Source organism: Rhinopithecus roxellana, chromosome 2, assembly GCF_007565055.1.
Source record: "Rhinopithecus roxellana isolate Shanxi Qingling chromosome 2, ASM756505v1, whole genome shotgun sequence".
Classification (NCBI taxonomy): Eukaryota; Metazoa; Chordata; class Mammalia; order Primates; family Cercopithecidae; genus Rhinopithecus; species Rhinopithecus roxellana.
Window position 1 is genome coordinate 14,551,753 of NC_044550.1, and position 21,104 is coordinate 14,572,856.

The 21,104-nt window shown below is 39.0% G+C and overlaps 1 pseudogene; it reads left to right on the plus strand.

Moving 5' to 3' along the window:
- Positions 1 to 19,837, plus strand: part of LOC104662328 — a 98,258-nt pseudogene extending 78,421 nt beyond the window's left edge.
- The last annotated feature ends 1,267 nt before the right edge of the window (positions 19,838 to 21,104 follow it).

The following is a 21,104-nucleotide window of genomic DNA, read 5'->3' on the forward strand; positions in this document are numbered from 1 at the left end:
ATTTGTATCTTCTTTTCTTCCCTTCACAAAAAAATTTAACCCACTTACATTCTTTAAGAAAGCATTGATGAGACTAGAAATGATCAGGATTACAGATGTCAAATTAATGTAACATATTCCTTCAATCCAACATGCATTGAGCTTCTACTACATGCCAGGTGCTTTGTTAGATGCTGGAGATGCAAGTTAAATAAGATGCATAGGGCCTTAACTCAAGGAGGTGGCAATCTATTGGAGAAGACACTAACAACCAGAATACAATGTGAGCTTTTTATTGTGGAAGTATAGCAGTTGGAACACTTTGGTTGCAAATGACAGAAAACGTGATTCAAACTGGCTTAGACAACAAAGAAATGAACTGGTTCACATGACAAAACTGGAGAAGGGGGAATGGTACATACAGCATATCTCAATCCAGAGATTCAAGTGATGTCACTGGGATTGGTTTGTGCACCTCTCTTAGCTCTACCTTCATCTGCATTGGATTTGTTCTCAAGCTCCAGTGGACTGGCAACTCCCAGTTCATTTCTTACTATGTGTTATTTGAGGAGATTACTCTTTCAATAACTCACATTGACAGAGGGGTCAGATTTGTAGAAGTTAATAATGCATCTTTATTTTGTCTTTCCTTTCCTCTTGGTTCTGCACTTCTGCTTTCCAGAATCATATTTCTAAGTAAACTTCCTGTACATAAGTCTTTGTCTTAGGCTCTGCTTTGGAGAGACCCAACCTATGACTGGGACGTTATTCCAGCACACATTAACCTCTAAATTTGCCCCTGATCTATTATCGCAGACTCCTAACAACCATGTTTCTATGATGTAGTCATGGTTCCCTGGTCATACCTGATAAAACTAGGGAAAGAAGCCTAATAGACAAGGTGGGCCGCTCAGAAATTTCCCCAGGGGTTGGGAAATGGATTGAGGAAAAGTTGTTCTCACTGTGGTGGACGAAGCTTAATGACTCGCTTTGCAACTTTGTTGGAGCACACTCAGAGAGCTGATGATCAGAACTGAGGAACTTCATCCATAAGCAGTTGTCAAATCACTGGGAGTTGGAAATAGACCGTGGTGAAAGTACCTACATTAGAAAAATCAGCAGCTGTTACAAATCCAGTCTTTTTCCACATAGACAGCCAATTTGCTGGCACACCACTGCCTTCTTCCCTTTGTAGTATTCTAACACCTGAGAAAGGATGAGTGCCTTTGTTCTGTTTACAGAGCAAAGTACAGACCGAGCAATATGGGTCAGGCAAAATCAAACAATCCCCAAACTAAGAGCTTTGTTAACTCCTGTTGGGGCACACAACTTTGGGCTGAGGTCTCTCCTGAAATGAAGACCTCGCCTGAAATGAATTATTCTCATGAAATAATTTTCTCTGGGCCCACAGCGCAGGTTCCAATTGATCTAGTAACCTATTATTGGGCTTAGAAACTAAACTGAGCTTGCCAGAGACCATCTTTGGTCTGGTCTAGTTACTACCAGGAGACAAAGGACAAGTGGCAACACAGGTCCACGAATTAACAAAAGACAAGAGAGACATTGGACTGTGCCACCCACAATCTGAAGCCATGACCTCATCATTAATTAGCAAACCTCAGTGTATTGCTTGATGTCACCAGTAACATAAACCAGTCCTCCTCCTATGAGGAGGAACATGTCACAGGAATAGGGAGAAGGATGGAATTGTTTCATCTGTTGGGGTTCAGAAACCAAAACATGGCACTGTGATGTGCTGCACTGAAGAAGCAGCCTTAAGATTTCTTTGACCTTCCCCCTACCTCCTTTCGCTCAATCCTGTCTCTCTCAAAGCACAAGATGAAGTTGTTTTCCGAAGATCCCTTTTCTGCCTGAAGTCTAGACCTGGCAATAAAGGAAACAATGACCTCTGTTTTCTTCCTTGAGTTTTTATTAACTGAACTAATATCACAGGAAGAAAAGCTGAAGTCTGTCAACAAACCTGGACAGACTTTTGTCACAAACCATCGTAGGTTCTTCAAGTCCAATGGATTTTGCCCCAGGCCATTATATGTTCTCCAAGCCCATTGAATTCCCCTGAAAATCAGTTACTACGCTCCAAAAATCATCCACACTTTTCCATTTCCCTTCCCCAGTTACCCACTGGGATACTGGGTAATCACTCTGTGGTTTTTCTCCTGTGCACACAAATAAATTTGGATGCCATTTCTCCTATTAATCTGCCTTTTGTCAGTCGATTGTTCAGCAAACCTTCAGAGGGCAAAGGAAGAGTTTTACCTTGGCTCCTACAACTTCAATACTGCTCCCTTCTGGAGACAAAAGGAGAAAAGTCTACTCCTCAATAAAAATGTGCAGCTGCCATGTTATCTGCCCTGAGATCTGAGGAGCAGAGGAAGCCACTGCTGAAGAGAAGAATAAAGCAAGACATGAGATGGAGAGCACTGCTGCTTTAGGTTCCTGGTAGCTTTCAGTTCCTTCGGAGGCCCAGCACGTGAAGCACTTAGTACAGTATGGAAAATGGCATTCTATGAATGTTGATGACTATTAATGCCAGCATACTATTGTCGATGACTATTAATGCCAGCATACTATTGTCGATGACTATTAATGCCAGCATACTATTGTCGATGACTATTAATGCCAGCATACTATTTCAAATATTATAATTTTTAATTCATTTAGTCAATCACCTCCTATTAAATATTTAGACTGCACTTTTAGTTCTCTCTCCAATATATGTATATATATTAGAGAGAGAGAATTATATAATCATACGTGTGTGTGTGTGTGTGTAATTATTCTGGCACTCATTAAGACAGTAAGGAAAACCTTATTCAAGACTGTTTATAACCAAGGAACAGAGTGAGGGGATCAGTAGATGGAAAATTACTAAGAGGAGACATCAAGGTAGGAGGATTCTTGCTAAACTGACCTAACAGGATTCTTGCTAAAGGTGGGCCAAGGACTTATAAATCAAAGGTAGGGGATGAACTTGGTTATATATCAAGGGTGACCCAGTATCAGTGGGACAGGGGGAGGGCACAGATTTTTACTGAACTGGGCTATGCAAGAACAGGACAGGCACACAGAAAGCCAAGGTCAGAGCTGTTGAGAAGAGGACTCAAAAGCATAACTAAAGTTTTGTCAAGGAGGGAGTCTTCGTTGAGAGAGAAAAAAAATTGTTTGATTAAAACAAATGTCTAGTAATACAATTCAGTGAACATGTATGAAGCATTTTTATAATTTTTGTTACACAGTATCAATGGAGTTTTGAAAGAATTGAGCCTATTTACAATACAAATACACGACAGTATGAGTTTCTCCAATTTTTCACAGCTTTTTTTGACCAATTCATAATATATGTAAGTATACAGAATTCTTCAGTCATTCAGAAAAGGTCTAAGCACAATCATCCAATTTTTTTGTTTTATCAACAAAATTGGATGTTTTCCTCATTAAACTTACAGTGTTTTTGAAGTTATTTTGGAGTTGCAGCCTTTGTAACAGAGGTCAGGCATTTTTGTTCTCTTTGTTGTCTGAAGCACACACTGGAATTTATTTTATATGAACTGGTTTCTACTTTCTAACCAATTGTTCCAGTAAAATCTAGACCACTGCTACATGCAAGAGAATCAATTTCCTGACATTAATAATCTACATGTTTGTTTGTTTGTTTCTGACCCAATCAGGAGCAAGGTAACTCCTCAGTCACAGTTTATTTTTTGCCCAGCCTTTGAACCATTTACTAGGTATTTACCTAGTCATTTTCTTGATTCAGCTTCCTTCCCATGTGCCTTATATATAATCACTTGAAGTAGCACAGCAGACGCAGGTTTAATAAGAGAGCTCTCACCATCTTTGCCAGATGCACCGTTTTCCAGTTTTCTCTTAGAAAATGCCAATGATTGGAAACAGTTATAACAACGCAGTTTACCCCACACAGATAATTTGAACATACCACTAGAGGATTCCATAGTGAAGTGCCCACATGGTATGGAGAACGATATTTCCCTGTTCTTTTACTGAAATACCTCTGCATTATTTTCCTAAAACAGAGAATTACTAACTTGGACAAAGGGCAGGCAGTTCATGCCATCTGTGCGTTCACAATAGTTAATGGTAACAGCCAACATTTATTGAGCCCTGACAATATGCTTGTCTCTGTTTTAAGCATTTTCATGTGCTTAAAATGTAATTAAATGTCATTTAAAATTAATTCAATTAATTCTCTCTAAACCTATGAAGTGAGGATCATCAGTATCCCATTGTACAGATAAAGAAACTGAGGAACCAAGAAGTTAAAAACTTTGCTCAAGGTCACATAACAAGTAAGGGGCAGAGCTAAGATTCAAACTCAGACCCTTTGATCCCAGACACCAAGTTCTTAGATGTCTATCTCAAGGACAAAAACCAAACAACAGGCTGGGCATGGTGGCTCAGATCTGTAATTCCAACTTTTTGGGACGCCAAGGTGGGAGGATGCCTTGAGCTCAGAAGTTCAAGACCAGCCTGGGCAATATAGTGAGACCCCCGTCTCTATAAAAACCATAATGTTTTTTAAAAAAATTAAGAAACAAACAATAAAGCCAAATTTTCTGCAATGACACATTAGTGATGTTTCCATTTACTTATCTAAAACCTTAAAAACACATTCATAAATTCATTCCAACTGCTCTAGGAATTTCCATTAGCTTACAATCCAACCTCTAAAACTTATCATTTACCCTAAACTCTTATGCACATGTACCCTAGAACTTAAAGTATAATAAAAAAAAAAAAAAAAAAAAAAAAAAAACTTAAATATTTTAAGCTTCATTGGTTCTTTGGGATTATTTTAAAAGCCAGTAATATACTTTGTCATTCTTAGATGTCAGGCAAGTTCGAATTTATTGTCAGTCCTTGTATTCGTAAATTGAAACTCACTCATTTGCTAATATGCCTTTACACAGCAGCTCTGCCTTCCCTTTACCATGTAATTGTTAGACTTTCCCTAACATCTTTACACATTTTTTTTAAGACGTGTTGACCGGAACCACAAAGGATATTACTGGCTTATATGTAAAAGTTTCTTGCTGAAGTATAGGGAAGTTTTATTTTGTTTTTACTATACTCCTCATGATGAATGTTCTTGACCTTTTTGGCAATGGAGACAGACAATTGGCTCTCCTTGGAAATCTATGTCTCTGGGATCATAATAAAATGTCTAGAACTGTGATATCACGGAAAGAACTCTAGCCTGTACATGGGTATCCCAGGCCCAGTTCCCTGCTTTGCCAACTTTCAAAAGTGTGATTATGGAGAATCTATCTAAATCTTGACTTCCTTACCCACAAAAGGGAGCACTGATGAACCACTCTATATGGGTGGGTTAAGGACATGAATATTGAAGCCAAACCACCTGGTTCAAAATCTAGCTTAATTGTCTATGGGTGTTAACTTGGGCAACTTCACCTTTTTGTTCCTCAGTCTCCTCATCTGCAAATGAAAATTATAACACTAATACCTACTTACAAGCATCAAATGGTTGTTAAAAACCATCAGATGAGTTACTAAGTGTAAAGCACTGACAATCTAGAACATTGTCTGGAACAGTAAGTGTTAATTATTGTTACATTACAAGGATAGCATGAGAATGAATTAACACGTAGTGCCTGAACTATTAGTACACACCTAAACACTCTTTCATTTATGCAGTCATCTACAGGGAGCACTTATTACATGCAAGGCAGTATGCTAGACACAGGCATATAGACCAACAAGTCACTTGTCCTCACTAGTTATATTTTCATAAGAAAAGAAAATAATAAACCAGTAAATAAATATACCACAAAATAATAACCACAAGATAATAAATATCCCAAAGCTCAAAACTATTACTGTTAAAAAGAAAAAAAAAAAAATAGAATGGAGTTCTGAGAGTACTCACGAAGTTACAGAACCTGAATCTGTCTCAGTCCAAAGTCCCAGGCTTTTTCCACGACTTTTTACAACCTTCTAGCAAACAATTTCTACAAAGAGTGAAAAGTACCAAGATGGAAGCCTGCACATGTGGTGGCACTTTATTTTTTCCAAATGCATTTTCTTTCTCTTGCTGTTAGCCTCAAGGCCCACATACGGACCTCTCCTCAGGCAAAGAATGGCCTGATACCAGGCATACCTGCAGCTCCCCTGCAGCTGGTACACACGCTTTGGATGCAGGAGCTGACTTTGAAGATACCTACTTTAGGTAAGCATCTCATTACGATGAGTAGAATAATTAACAACCACCATAAGTGCTTTTCTGTACTAAAAATCTTAATAACTTTAGGTGAGTTAAAAATAGACAAAATGTTCTTTCTAATAAAAAATTTGCTGTTGAGTTAATAACAATTAAGTGAAAAGCAGATAAAAATAAAATTAACAAGTGATCCGACCCCTTCATAAATTTGCACATGGGTGATCTCAGTAAAACGTTTGTTTTTGTTTTATTTTGTTTTGATTTTTTGTTTTAAGACCTAACTGACTTGTGATAATTGCTTTCTCTTTCAGGAGCAGTTACAAATATTTTGTGGCAGGAAGTCTTCCCTTAAGTGCTGAGTCTGCACTGCAACAAACACACTTTTAAAGAAGTAAACTGTATAAGCAGTAATGTCTTCATAGCCAACCACTGGTTCAATCATTTAAAACGTGTTTAATCAAGGAGCCCTAGAAGGGAGTTACACTTATAAAAAGCCCCCTGATTACAGGCGTGAGCCACCACGCCATTTGGGAGGCTGAGACGGCTGGATCACCTGAGGTCAGGAGTTCAAGTCCAGTCTGGCCAACATGATGAAACCCTATCTCTACTAAAAACACAAAAAATTAGCCAGGTGTGGTGGCAGGTGCCTGTAATCCCAGCTACTCGGGAGGCTGAGGCAGGAGAGTTGCTTGAACCCGTGAGGTGGAGGTTGTAGTGAGCTGACACCACGCCATTGCACTCCAGCCTGGGCAACAAGACCAAAAACTCCGTTTCCAAAAAAAAGAAAATAAAAAGCCCCCTGATTCACAGCTCAGGAGTAGGAATTCACACAGTTGCTAAGCCTGAGCAATCTTACAAAAGAAAGAAGGAAACAAAGATGTGAAAAATTTATTTTGCATTGACTCAGTCAGAAAGTAGTGAGAAGTCTGGTCACAGAATAATTTTATTTAGGAAAACAGAAATCTATGGGACAATAAATTCTATAGCTACATGGAAAACAGAAATAATAATTGCAGCTTAGGTCCTTTAAAGCCATGCTTCTGAGACTCTAACGTGCGTATGAATCACCTCGGGATCTTATTAAAATGCAGATTCTGATTCAGTAGGTATGGGGTAGAGCCTGAGATTCAGTAAATCTCACAAGCTCCTTGGTGATGCCAGTGCTGCTGACCCAGGAACCACATTTTGACCAGCAACATATAAAGAGAACACATTTGCTTATTGTAAAGGTTGTATCTACTGTTAAGTTTAAACACAATTTCATAAATTAATGTGAAGAATCGGGCATCTTTACAAATAAAAGAGCTAGGAATCAATTGTTCATTCAATCAACATCATTGAGCTTACTACATGCTAGGCCTTATGGCGGGTACTAGACATTCAACAATAACTAAAGCAAAAAGTACACTTGGGAGGCTGAGGTGAGTAGATCGCTTGAGCTGAGTTCGAGTCCAGCCTGGGCAACATGGTAAAACCCCATATCTACCAAAAAATACAAAAATTAGCCAGGCATTGTGCCATACACCTGTGGTCCCAGCTACTCCAGAGGCTGAGGTGGAAGGATCACTGGAACCCAGAAGGCAGAGGTTGCACCACTGCACTCCAGCCTGGGTGACAGAGTGAGACCCTGTCTCAAAACAAAACAAAACAAAAACAAAAACAAAACTACCCTTGATCAATCTACTTTTGATTGTTCTTTCAAGCGAGCAATAAGCAAATGGATTACAAGAATTTTTATCATTCACAATTCAAAATGTATCAATCATGCTTCTCGTGTTAAGTTTTTCTTGATGTAACATTTTTAAGAATGCCTCAATTCAGATTGTTTACACTTTTTTTTTTTTTTAAGATGAAATCTCACTCTATTGCCCAGGCTGGACTGCAGTGGTGCAATCTTGGCTCACTGCAACCTCCACTGCCCGGGTTCAAGCAATTCTCCTGCTTCAGCCTCCCGAGTAGCTGGGATTATAGGCACCTGCCACCACGCCCAGCTAATTTTTGTATTTTTGGTAGAGACAGGGTTTCACCATCTTGGCCAGGCTAGTCTTGAACTCCTGACATCGTGATCCACCCGTCTTGGCCTCCCAAAGTCCTGGGATTACAGGTATGAGCCACCGCACCTGGCCTGTTTACACTTTAAAGATAATTAGCCATTTAATCCAGTGAATTAGCATTGCTCTATTTTATATGAACTAGTAATACAATTTTAAAAGTTTTCATATGCATGGCATAGTTTACCAGCAGCTAGCTACCTTATTGCAAATGTTACTGGGTCATTTCAATTAAAATTAAAGCAAGTATGTAGTAATGTGGCAAGAAATGTTTCATTTAATTTTGACTTAGTATGGCCAAGTGCTCCAGGTGAATGTCATGGCTTCTGCCTCAAATTTGTATGTGCAGTATAAATAGTAGGAAAACTTATATTCATCAAAGAGTTCATCTGTTTTTTTTTTTTTTTTTTTTTTCCCTTATGAGCATCAACTACTGCCCTGCTGCATATTAAATGGCAAAAGAGAATCACCAGAAAGTTTCAAAATTCTATCAGGTTAGACATACTAAGAGAACAGATGACCTACTCAAGATTATTTTGCTTCCCCAAAAGTGGATAACTCTAAGCAAGAAGGTAGAATAAGTACATGAAGGGCCATATTCAAGTAGTATATTTGCAAAGAGCATCTGAACCAACTCTTTTCTTACCAGATTTTACCTTTTTAAAAGATGCCAGGAGGTGGCAGCATATGTTGCAGCTGTGTGAGTTTACTCATTAAAGCACAGGTTCTCAGAAAGTCAGGTGTATCAGATTTGGAGGAGAAGGGTTGGTGACAAGCATAGGGTGTCAGGAGTCTGTTTAGATTAAGAAGGCATTGGGACAATATTATAACACAATTTTATACTTGAAAGCAAAATAAATCTGGCATCATTGGTGTTCTATTAAATCTTAAAATCTTGGGTAGCCATATACAAAAATTAACTCAAGGTGGATTAAAGACTTAAATATAAAACCTAAAACTATAGAAACCCTGGAAGATAACCTATGAAATACTATTCTGGATATAGGATCTGGCAAAGATTTGATGCCAAAGCAATTGCAACAAAAACAAAAATTGACAAGTGGGACCTAATTAAAATAAAGTGATTCTAAACAGCAAAAGAAACTATCAACAGAATAAACAGACAACCTACAGAATGGGAGAAAATATTTGCAAACTATGCATCTGACAAAGGTCTAATATCCAGAATCTATAAGGAATTTAAGCCAAAAAAAAAACAAAGAATCCCATTTTAAAAAGTGGGCAAAGGACATGAATAGACACTTCAAAAGATACACTTGTGGTCAAAACAAGCGTATGAAAAAATGCTCAACATCACTTATTACAGAAATGCAAATCAAAACCACAACGAGATACCCTCACATGCCAGTCAGAATGGCTATTGATAAAAAGTCAAAAAATAACAGATGCTAGTGAGGTTGCGGGGAAAAGGGAATGTTTATACACTCTTGGTGGGAATGTAAATTAGTTTGGACATTGTGGAAAGCAGTTTGACGATTTCCTTTTTTTTTTTTTTTTTTTTTTTTTTTTGAGACGGAGTCTCACTCTATGGCCCGGCTGGAGTGCAGTGGCGCGGTCTCACTGCAACTTCCGCCTCCCGGGTTCACGCCATTCTCCTGCCTCAACCTCCCGAGTAGCTGGGACTATAGGCGCCCGCCACCACACCTGGCTAATTTTTTGTATTTTCAGTAGAGACGGGGTTTCACCGTGTTAGCCAGGATGGTCTCGATCTCCTGACCTCGTGATCCACCCACCTCGTTCTCCCAAAGTGCTAGGATTAAAGGCGTGAGCCACCGCGCCCGGCCATAGGATTTCTCAAATAACTTAAAACAGAATTGCCGTTCGACCCAGCAGTACCATTACTGAGTGCATACCCAAAGAAATATGTTAAATAAATTGTTCTACCATAAAGACACATGCACGCGTATGTTAATTCATAGCACTATTCACAAGGGCAAAGACATGGAATCAACCTAAGTGCCCATCAATGGTGGACTGGATAAAGAAAATGTGCTACGTGTACACCAGGGAGTACTACAGAGCCATAAAAAAGAATGTGATCGTGTCCTTTGCAGCAAGTTAGATGGAGCTGGAAGCCAGTATCCTAAGCAAACTAACACAGGAACAGAAAACCAAATACCACATGTTCTCACTTATAAGTGGGAATTAAGTGTTGATTAAATATAGACACAAAGAAAGGAACAATAGACACTGGGGCCTACTTGAGGGTGGAGGATGGGAGGAGGATAAGGATCAAGTACTATGTTTATTACCTGGGTGATGAAATAATCTGTACACCAAACTCCTGTGACACATATTTATCTGTATAAGAAACCTGCACATGTACCCCGAACCTAAAATAAAAGTTAAAAAAAAAAATCATCAGTAGTGGGAATATACAGAAGTTATCTGCATCTTCAAAGAACAGAGAGAGGAAGACAAAGGAGAGCCTGGATTTTAATTGAGATGCATATGACTAAAGTGTAGTTCTCAAACTGTCTCCATAAACAATTTCCTTTACACATTATATTTGCTAAGGGTTTGGTATGGTGCCAACTACAGAGTATGAAAACTCAGTAAATATTTATTTCCTTTTTTTAACCCATTTCCACTACTGAGAAAGATTTGCTCTCAGGCAGCTGTTATTTCATTAACCAACAGCAGTGCAATTTTTGCTTCTCATACTTTTGTCATAGGAAAATCATTACAAATGTAACAGTCATAAATGTCTGGGAAATTATAGCAGATGAACCTGGCAGACAGACAATCAGGAATGAAGTAGCCCTTTCTAAGAGTTCAGACTAAGAATAAGAATCTCAATGAATGTGATTATTCTAGTTGCCACAGCCCTGCTCAGTGTTCAGTTTTAAAGGCTTCCCGCCTTATCATCAGTCTGTCTCTTTACCTATATTCCTACTTAGAAAGATGTTCAACACATGCATCACTATTTTAAAATTATGAATTAAGACACACTGAAGAAACTCTTTTTTAGTTTTTTTTTTTAAAGTTGATCTGCATTTATCCTGTTGAGATACACTCTTAAGACTTGAGAATGCATGCATTAAAAGCCCTACTATTCTTTTTCTATAAAATTCTACCTCATCATCAATGTACTATTTTCATTATTAGAACAGATACCAAAACTTCAGAGACCAAAATTTATTCTGGGATAATGTATTCATTTTTTTAAATCTTGTGAATTCTTCATCTAGAGTAAACTAAAAGATGAACAATGAATCATGTGTGGCTTGGTAGTTGCATCCAAATATAAGATTTTGTAGCAAGACAATGAACAGTCATGTAAGTCAGTTTAGACCATAAAGTTTTATATCAGTAAAAGGAAAGTTCTCCCAGGCCCTGGGAAAAACAGGAGCTAGAATAGCCGGAAGAGCAAGATTATATTGTAAATATTTATAAATAATTGTAATACAGTTATTAAATTGAATGCAAAAGCCAAAAAAACTTGATATGAAATTGACATATTTCTTTTAAAAGTAAATATTATACTAACTCCATAAGCCCTGTTACATGACAAAGACTGAATTGTTGCGGGGGAGGGAGTGGGGAATTGGAGTTGAAGTAAAGTTCTGCTTTCCCAAGCTCCTTTGACCACATCCCACAAGTGTTAATAGGAAGTAGAGTGAGTTTAAATTTTAGTCACAAACTCAAATGCAGCATATCTTTGTCTCTTTTCTGTTGCTTATAATAGAACAACTGAAACGGAGTAATTTTCAAAGAAAATATATATATAAATATAGAAAATTATACATTGAAAATTAAGCTTCCAACACGTGAAATCTGGAGAACATTCAAGCCCTAGCATTCCACCCCAACCCCCCAAAATTCATTTCTTTTTCACATGCAAAATACACTCACTCCATCCTTATAGCCCCAAAATTCTAACTTGGTCCAGCACCAACTCAAAAGCCCAAAGCCTACAGTCTACACAATGCTAGTATAGGATTAAGGCAAATATTCCCATTCCAAAAGGGAGAAATAGGCAAAAAGAAAAGAATAACAGGCCCCAAGCAAATCCAAAACCCAGCGGGACAGACATTGCATCTTAGAGCTGGAGAATAATCTTTTTTGAGTTCACACACTGCCTTCTGGACACACTGGAGCAGGGGCTGGGCCCTCAAGGCCTCAGACAGCTGCACTCCTATGGCTTTGCTGGGTGCAGCCCACATGGTTGCTCCTTTGAGTTGGAGTCCAGTGCCTGAAGCTTTCCTGGGTAGATGTTGCATACTGCTGATTACTTCACAGTTCTGAGGTCATGGTGGCAGTCTTGCTCCCAGGGCTCCACTAGGCTTTATCCTAGTCAGGACTCTGCAGTGGCCATGGCTCCACTAGGCATTGCCCTGGTGGGGACTCTCTGCAGTGTCTCAAGCCCACATTTCAGCTGCGCATTGCTCTAGTGGGGTCTGTCTGTGGTGGTTCCAGCCCCTGTGATAAGTCTCTGCTTAGGTCCCCAGGATTTCCATAACATTCTCTGAAATCTGGGTAGAAGCTGCCAAACATTTATAGCTCTTGCTCTCTGCGAGCCTGCAGAATTAGTACCACGTGGACTCCGCCAAGGTTTATACCTTCCGCAGCTGCAGTTCAGCTGTGCCTGGTGTAGGGTGCAGAGTCACCCGCAAAGAGCCTGCCGCAAACCTGCAAGGAGCCCTCCCTGGACCTGTATCCCAGTACTACTCTGCCCTCCCAGGCTTGCAGACCTGCCATGAGAGGGGCAGCCCTAAAGATCTCTGAAATGCCTTTGGGTCTTTCTTCTATTCTCTTGATGATTTCTGTTTTCTGTACCAATCTCCTTAGCAGATGGTCTCTCTAGGCCATACTCTTGGATTCCTCTCCTGAAAATGCTATTTCACATAGCCAAGCTGATAAATTTCCAAATTTTTCTACTGTTTCCCTTTTCTCTAGAAGTTTACCATTAGCAGTTAGAAGTAACCACACAGCAGCCTGAACACTTTGCTGCTTAGAAATTTCTTCCATGGGATATTCTATTCTATCACTCTTAAGTTCAGCTTTTCACAAAGCCCTAGGGTGTGGCCACACAGCTGTGTTCTTTGCTATGGTGTAGCAAGGGTGACCTGTGCTCCAGCTCCCAACACCTTATTCCTCATTTCCATCTGAGGTCTCATCAGCATGGCCTTTGCCGTCAACATTTCTATCAACATTCTGGTCATGACCACTTCACCAACCTCTAAGGACTTCCAGACTTTCCCTAGTCTTCTTATACTCTAAGGATTCACCAGAATCTAGGCTTTCTCTAGCCTCTTTTTCCAAATTCCTCCAGCCCCTGTCCATTACCCAGTTCCCAAGCAGCTTCCACACTTTCAGGTATTTGTTATCAGCAACACCTCACTTTTCACTACCAATTTTCTGTTTTAGTCCATTTTCTGTTGCTTACAGAATACCTAGAATGAGTAATTTATAAATAAAAGAAATGCATTTTGTACAGTGATGGAGGCTAAAATGTCTCAGGGTGAGGGACCAAATCTGGTGAGAGCCTTTGCGCTGGTGGGGACTCTGAAGATTCCCGAATTGGGGCCACAGGGCATCAGAAGGTGAGGAGACTGGTTGTGCTAGCTCAGGTCTCTCTTTTCTTGTATAGCCACCATTAATCCATTAACCCTTTAATCTGTTGTTCCATTAATGGATTGATTCATTCCTGAAGGCAGAGCACTCATGATCCCATCACCTCTTAAAGGCCTCATCTTTTAATACTGCCACATTGGGTATTAAGTTTCCAACGCATCAAATTTAGAGGATACATTCAATCATAACACAGCAGAAATACAGCCTAGTTTATTTTTCTACAAGTCAATTTAATATCTGTTTCAAGTCCCTATTCCACCAGGAGTGGAATTTGGGGCTCAATTCTTCTCCTCTTTAATTAAGGTTGTTTACATAGTGCCAAGGAATGAAGCAGGTCTGCTCTTCAATGTCGGCCATCTACATAGGCATCTGCCAAGACATCCATCATCTAGTCTGGTTTTCAGGGCTTAATCATCATCAGTCCAAACAAGGTGACATTGAGATGTCACACCACCCAAAGGCACAGGCACTCTGGGGCCCTTCAAATGATAAGTTATCATTTGAATCCCTAGATCTAGCCTTTGCTTAAGTTTTTGTTTTGGAAATCCCTGTTATATTAACAATTCTTATTGGTACTATCTTTCTTGCTTCATTTTGTAGTTTTGCTTGCCTCTCTCTTCTTTCCTCAGGCAGTCTCTATGTACAACAAGATCAGCTTCTAGTAAATCTAGCCTTGTATATTCCTTACATATTGTAATCACAGAAATAGAGAAACAATCTTTCTTCCAACACACAAATAAAGACAAGATAAAGGACTCTGATTTCCCCAGTTTTGGTAAATTGCCCACCTCTGGCCAATTCTTGAGTCAGAAAGATAAGCCACTCTGATTGGTCAGCTCAGGCTATGTGCTATCTCAGGTTAAGTTTCACAGACTCACATCTTAAGACTTACTCAAAAGATTCCATTGAGAGTGATTTCTTAAGTATATGCTTCTGAGAGAAAACAGTAAGGGAGTGGGGAAAGCTAGAGAAGGGGAAAAAAGCCTTGCAATTTCCAAAACCTGATATGAGAGCTGTGGATCAGAAATTATACCTCCTAGCATGTCATCCTGGGGCAAAGAAGCCCTGGGTGTGGAGAGATTGGAGGGCCATAAACTTTCCAGGCACTTTCAGCTTTACATGTAGACAAGGCAGACCTAGTGCCCAAGGCCCAGCCTCCAAAGGGCTCAGGTGCAAAGCCTTACTGGCAAAGCACACAAAAGCTGAGAATGGGCTTACAAAACTGGCAAAAAACGAATCCCAAAGAATTGAAGTGGAGTATCCAGTGTCCACTACATTTGCTCAGTGCCTTTGGTGGGGAAGATACAGTCTCTTGATTAATGCCACCAAAACATTCTTAGGGTTAGAAGAAGGGCAGTTCTCAAGGGAAAGAATATGAAGCCAAAAACCTAAGTGACCACTTGTATCATTCAAAGTCTGCGATAAGGCTGTTAGATTTTTCTGGAGCTATAGTATTTCTGCATATTTCTCCTTTTCTCCTGATAATTTTTTACTGTAGGTGTTGATGTTAGTCAACGCATAAAGTTTTATAACTGTTATAACTTCATTGTGCAATGTAGTGTTCATGATAAAAATAACCCTGCTTTTAACCGTTTAGTGTTTTGACCCTTGAGATCTATGTTGCCTGAAATCATTAATTACATTTTTGTTGTTGTTGTTGTTGTTGTTGTTGTTGTTGAGACGGAGTCTCGCTCTGTCGCCCAGACTGGAGTGCAGTGGCCGGATCTCAGCTCACTGCAAGCTCCGCCTTCCGGGTTTACGCCATTCTCCTGCCTCAGCCTCCCGAGTAGCTGGGACTGCAGGCACCCGCGACCTCGTCCGGCTAGTTTTTTGTATTTTTAGTAGAGACGGGTTTCACCGTGTTAGCCAGGATGGTCTCGATCTCCTGACCACGTGATCCTCCCGTCTCGGCCTCCCAAAGTGCTGGGATTACAGGCTTGAGCCACTGCGCCCGGCCTACATCTGTTTTTAAATGTTGCCTTATAAATCTTTGTCCACCCTCTTTTAAAAAAAATATGTTTGTTTTATGGAAGATATCACAACCAATCCCAAAGAAATATGGAAGTGTATTCAAGTCTTCTATGAACACCTTTACATGTATAATCTAGAAAACCTAGAAGAGATGAACAAATTTCTGGAAATTTATCCTAAATTAAATCAGGAAGATATAGAAACTCTGAACAGACCAATAACAAGAGGCAAGATTGAAATGGTTAAAAAATAAAAATAAAAATAGTCCAGGACCAGAAGGATTCACAGCTGAATTCTATCAGGCATTTAAAGAAGAATTGGTACCAATCCTACTGACACTATTCCAAAAGACAGAGAAAGAGGAAATCTTCCCTAAATCATTCTATGAAGTCAGCATCACCCTTATACCAGAACCAGGAAGGGACGCAACAACAACAAAAAAGAATACTATAGACTAATATCTCTGATGAACATAGATGCAAAAGCCCTCAACAAAATACTAGTGAACCAAATCCAAGAGCGTATCAAAAAGATAATCCACCATGATCAACTGGGTTTCAGACCAGAGATGCTTTAACATATGCAAGTCAATAAATGTGATACACCAGACAAACAGAATTAAAAACAAAAATCACATGATCATCTTAAGAGACAGAGAAAAAGCATTTGACAAAATCCAGCATCCTTTTATGATGAAAACCCTCAGCAAAATTGGCGCAGAAGAGACATACCTTAAGGTAATAAAAGCCACCTATGACAAACCCACAGCCAACATTATACTGAATGGGGAAAAGTTTAAAACATTCCTCCTGAGAACTGGAACAAGACAAGGATGCCCACTTTCACCACTTGTAGTTAACATAGCCCTGGAAGTCCTAGCCAGAGCAATCAGACAAGAGAAAGAAATAAAGGGCATCCAAATCAGTAAAGAGGATGTCAAATTGTCTCTGTTTGCTGATGATATGATCGTATATCTAGAAAGCCCTAAAGACATATCCAAAAAGCTCCTAGAACTAGTAAATGAATTCAGCAAAGTTTCAAGGTACAAAATTAATGTACACAAATCAGTAGCTCTGCTATCCACCAACAGTGACCAAGCTGAGAATCAAATCAAGAACTCAAACCATTTCACAATAGTTGCAAAAATAAAATAAAATAATTAGGAATATACCTAACCAAGAATGTGAAAGACCTCTACAAGCAAAACTACAAAATACTCCTGAAAGAAACCATAGATGACACAAACAAATGGAAACACATCTCATGCTCATAAACGGGTAGAATCAATATTGTGAAAAATAACCATACTGCCAAAAGCAATCTAGAGATTCAATGCAATTCCCATAAAAACGCCACCATTAGCTGGTAGCAGTGGCTCATGCCTGTAATCCCAGCACTTTGGGAGGCTGAGGTGGGTGGATCACCTGAGGTCAGGAGTTCAAGACCAGCCTGGCCAACATAGTAAAACTCCGTCTCTACTAAAAATACAAAAAATTAGCTGGACGTGGTGGTGGGCACCTGTATGCCCAGCTACTAGGGAGGCTGAGGCAGGAGAATCTCTTAAACCCAGGAGGCAGAGGTTGCAGTGAGCTGACATTGTGCCATTGCACTCCAGCCTGGACAACAAGAACAAAACACCATCTCAAAAAAAAAAAAAAAAAAAAAAAGCCATCATTCTTCACAGAGTTAGAAAAAACAATCCTCAGATTCATATGAAACCAAAAAAGAGCCCACATAGCCAAAGCAAGACTAAGCAAAAAGAACAAATCTGGAGGCATCACATTACCTGACTTCTAACTATATTCTAAGGCCATAGTCACCAGAACAGCATGGTACTGATATAAAAATAGGCACATAGACCAACGGAACAGAATAGAGAACCCAGAAATAGAGCCAAATACTTACAGTGAACTGATTTTCAGCAAAGCAAACAAAAACATAAAATGGGGAAAGGACACCCTATTCAACAGATGGTCCTGGGATAATTGGCAAGCCCTAGGTAGAAGACTAAATCTGGATCCTCATCTGTCACCCTATACAAAAATCAACTCAAGATGGATCAAAGGCTTAAATATAAGACCTGAAACCATAAAAATTCTAGAAGATAACATCAGAAAAACCCTTCCAGATATTGGCTTAGGCAAAGACTTCATGACCAAGAACCCAAAAGCAAATGCAACAAAAACAAAGATAAATAGATGATACTTAATTAAACTAAAAAGTCTCTGCACAGCAAAAGAAACTCAGAGTGGGAGAAAATCCTCATCTATCCATTCAACAAAGAACTACTATCCAGAATCTACAAAGAACTCAACCAAATCAGCAAGAAAAAATGAATAATCCCATCAAAAAGTGGGCTAAGGACATGAATAGACAATTCTCAAAAGATAATATACAAATGGCCAACAAGCATATGGAAAGTACTCAGCATCACTAATTATCAGAAAAATTCAAGTCAAAACCACAATGTGATACAACCTCACTCCTGCAAAAATGGCTATAATAAAAAACAAATAGATGTTGGCGTGGATGTGGTGAAAAGGGAAGACTTCTACACTGTCGATGGGAATGTAAACTGGTACAACCACTATGGAAAACAGTGTGGAGATTCCGTAAAGAACCAAAAGTAGATCTACCATTTGATCCAGCAATCCCACTACTAGGTATTTACCCAGAGGAAAATAAGTCATTATACAAACAAGAAACTTGCACACACATGTTTATAGCAGCGCAATTTGCAATTGCAAAAATGTGGAACCAGCCCAAATGCCCATCAATCAACGAGTGGATAAAGAAAATGAAATACATGAGTTCTGGCTAGGAGGGTTCTTGTTCCGTTCAAATTGTTACAAAGTTCAGCTAGAGAAGACCTTCCTGTGAAGTTTTACCCCCTACTCCTCTGGCCACCCTCCTGATGGATGCCTGTGGTGCCAGGCAGGAATGGGCTACTTGGGGATGCAGTGAGCTCCCAGTGCCTTTCTGCTATTTCCTCTACTCCTGTATTTCGCTCAGCTCAGCTCTCTAACTTGACTCAGCTCCAGCTCTTCTTAGTGCCTGAAGTGTCTGCAAGTGGAAATCCAGAAGAAGACAGAGAGAAACTGAGTTCTTGACAGCACATTCACTAAAGAAAGTGACCTTTGAAGATGTAGCTATTGACTTCACCCAGAAGAGTGGAACTTTCTCTTGATGGACACATCCAATAGAAAGCTGTACAGAGATGTGATGCTGGAAAACATTAGTCACCTGGTGTCCCTCAGGTATCAGATAAGCAAATCCTATATAATTTTGCAGCTGGAACATGGAAAAGAGCTGTGGAGGGAAGGAAGAGAATTTCTTCAAGGCCAGAGTCCATACAGGGAAAGTGCCCTTAGGAAAAAACACATGGTATCCATGCATCCTATCATCAGAAAAGACACATCCACCAGTCTGACAATGGAGAAATCTCTCATTCCAGAGGATCTCTTTGAACATAATGATTCGGGAGAAGATTGCACTCACAGTTCCACAATGACTCAATGTTTGTTAACTCATAGTGGAAAGAAACCCTACATCAGCAAACAGTGTGGAAAATCCTTTAGTAATCAGTTGTCCCCAACAACATAAATCCATAAATTCATACTAAATGTAAATCATATCAATGTAATTTATGTGAAAAGGCTTATACTAACTGCTTTCACCTTAGACAGCACAAACTGACTCACACTGGAGAGAGACCATATGCATGTCATCTATATGGAAAAGCCTTCACTCAGTGTTCTCACCTTAGAAGACACAAGAAAACTCACATGGGAGGGAGACCATATAAGTGTATCAATGTCAGAAAGCCTTTATTCAATCCTTAAACCTTCAAAGATATGAGAGAACTCACCTTGGAAAGAGATGTTATGAATGTGATAAAGGTAGGAAAACCTTTAGTCAAAGCTCTGGCTTTAGAGAGCACAAAAGAATTCACACTGGAGAGAAGCTACATGCATGTCTTCTATGTGGGAAAGCCTTCAGTCTATCTTCTGACCTTAGATGACATGAGAGAACACACACTGGAGAAAAGTCATATGAATGCCATTTATGTGGGAAAGACTTCAGTCAATGTACTAATCTTAAACAGCATGAGAAAATTCACCCTGGTGAGAAAATTATAAACGTCTCCAGAACATATTCTGACTTTAGATGACATGGTGTTAGGAATGAAGAATGTAAGGAAAATGGAAGAGACTTCAGCTATAATTTTAACATCTAAATATTCCAAAGGGCTCAAATCTTCAGGAAATACTGTAATCAACATGGAATATACTTCAGTTACCTTTATTCTTCAGTCCACATCAATGAATGGAAGAGAAATTGCACGACATGTATGTAGCAAAGACTTGTTAGTGATCTGATCATAAATGACATGAGAGAGCTGAAACTGTCAACATAATAAACTAAAAGTCTTAAGCAATGACTTTGACTTAAAACATATGGGACTTTCAGGTAGAGAATCTCTAGCTCTGCACATATATACATAACATATATATGTTGTTGGAAAAAAGAAAATGTGTATATATGTGTATATATATGTTACATATAACATATATATTTCAGTATTTGTAAGTATTATTTTATAATTATTTTGTATGTATTATTTTGCATTATTTCAATATTTGTAAGTATTGATCTTTTGGAAAAGTTTAATGAAATTTCTTATATAATTCTGTATTCAATTTATTCCCAGGTCACTTTGCTTTTATACATTTACATGCCACATTTTTATGAATAGACATTTTCTCCAATTTCTGAATTATTTTGCTAAACTATGTGTTAACAGTTTTTTCTAGAGGTCCACCTTCTTGACTCACTTTTCTGATGAGAAATCTATCAGGTTTCTCCACAGTGATTTTCAGGTTTGATAGCTCCTCAATGTGAGAAACTTAATGTCAACTAAGAAATGAATTACCATTGAAGATTTTTCTCCTTTCAAGATGCTGACCGTGTTTTGTCCAGTGTGAAATCTCACATGTGCCACAAGTGCTGCTCTATGACGAAAGGATTTCTCACGATTTTTCATTGCATAACTTCTCCAGTAAGAAGTATTTGGTATTTCAAAAGAATTCATTGCCCTTGGAAAGACTTTCCGTTCTTATTTAGCTTGTAAAGGCTTTCCTCTCTTATTTTCCATTTTAGCAGCATTTTATCACTGTGTTTTCTTGTGAACATCAAGCCTGGTGGTTGGCTGAATGTTTATTCACAGAAAATACAAATAAAGGTTCATCCAAGTAAAGTTTTCTTATGTTATTTGACAATAAATTGCA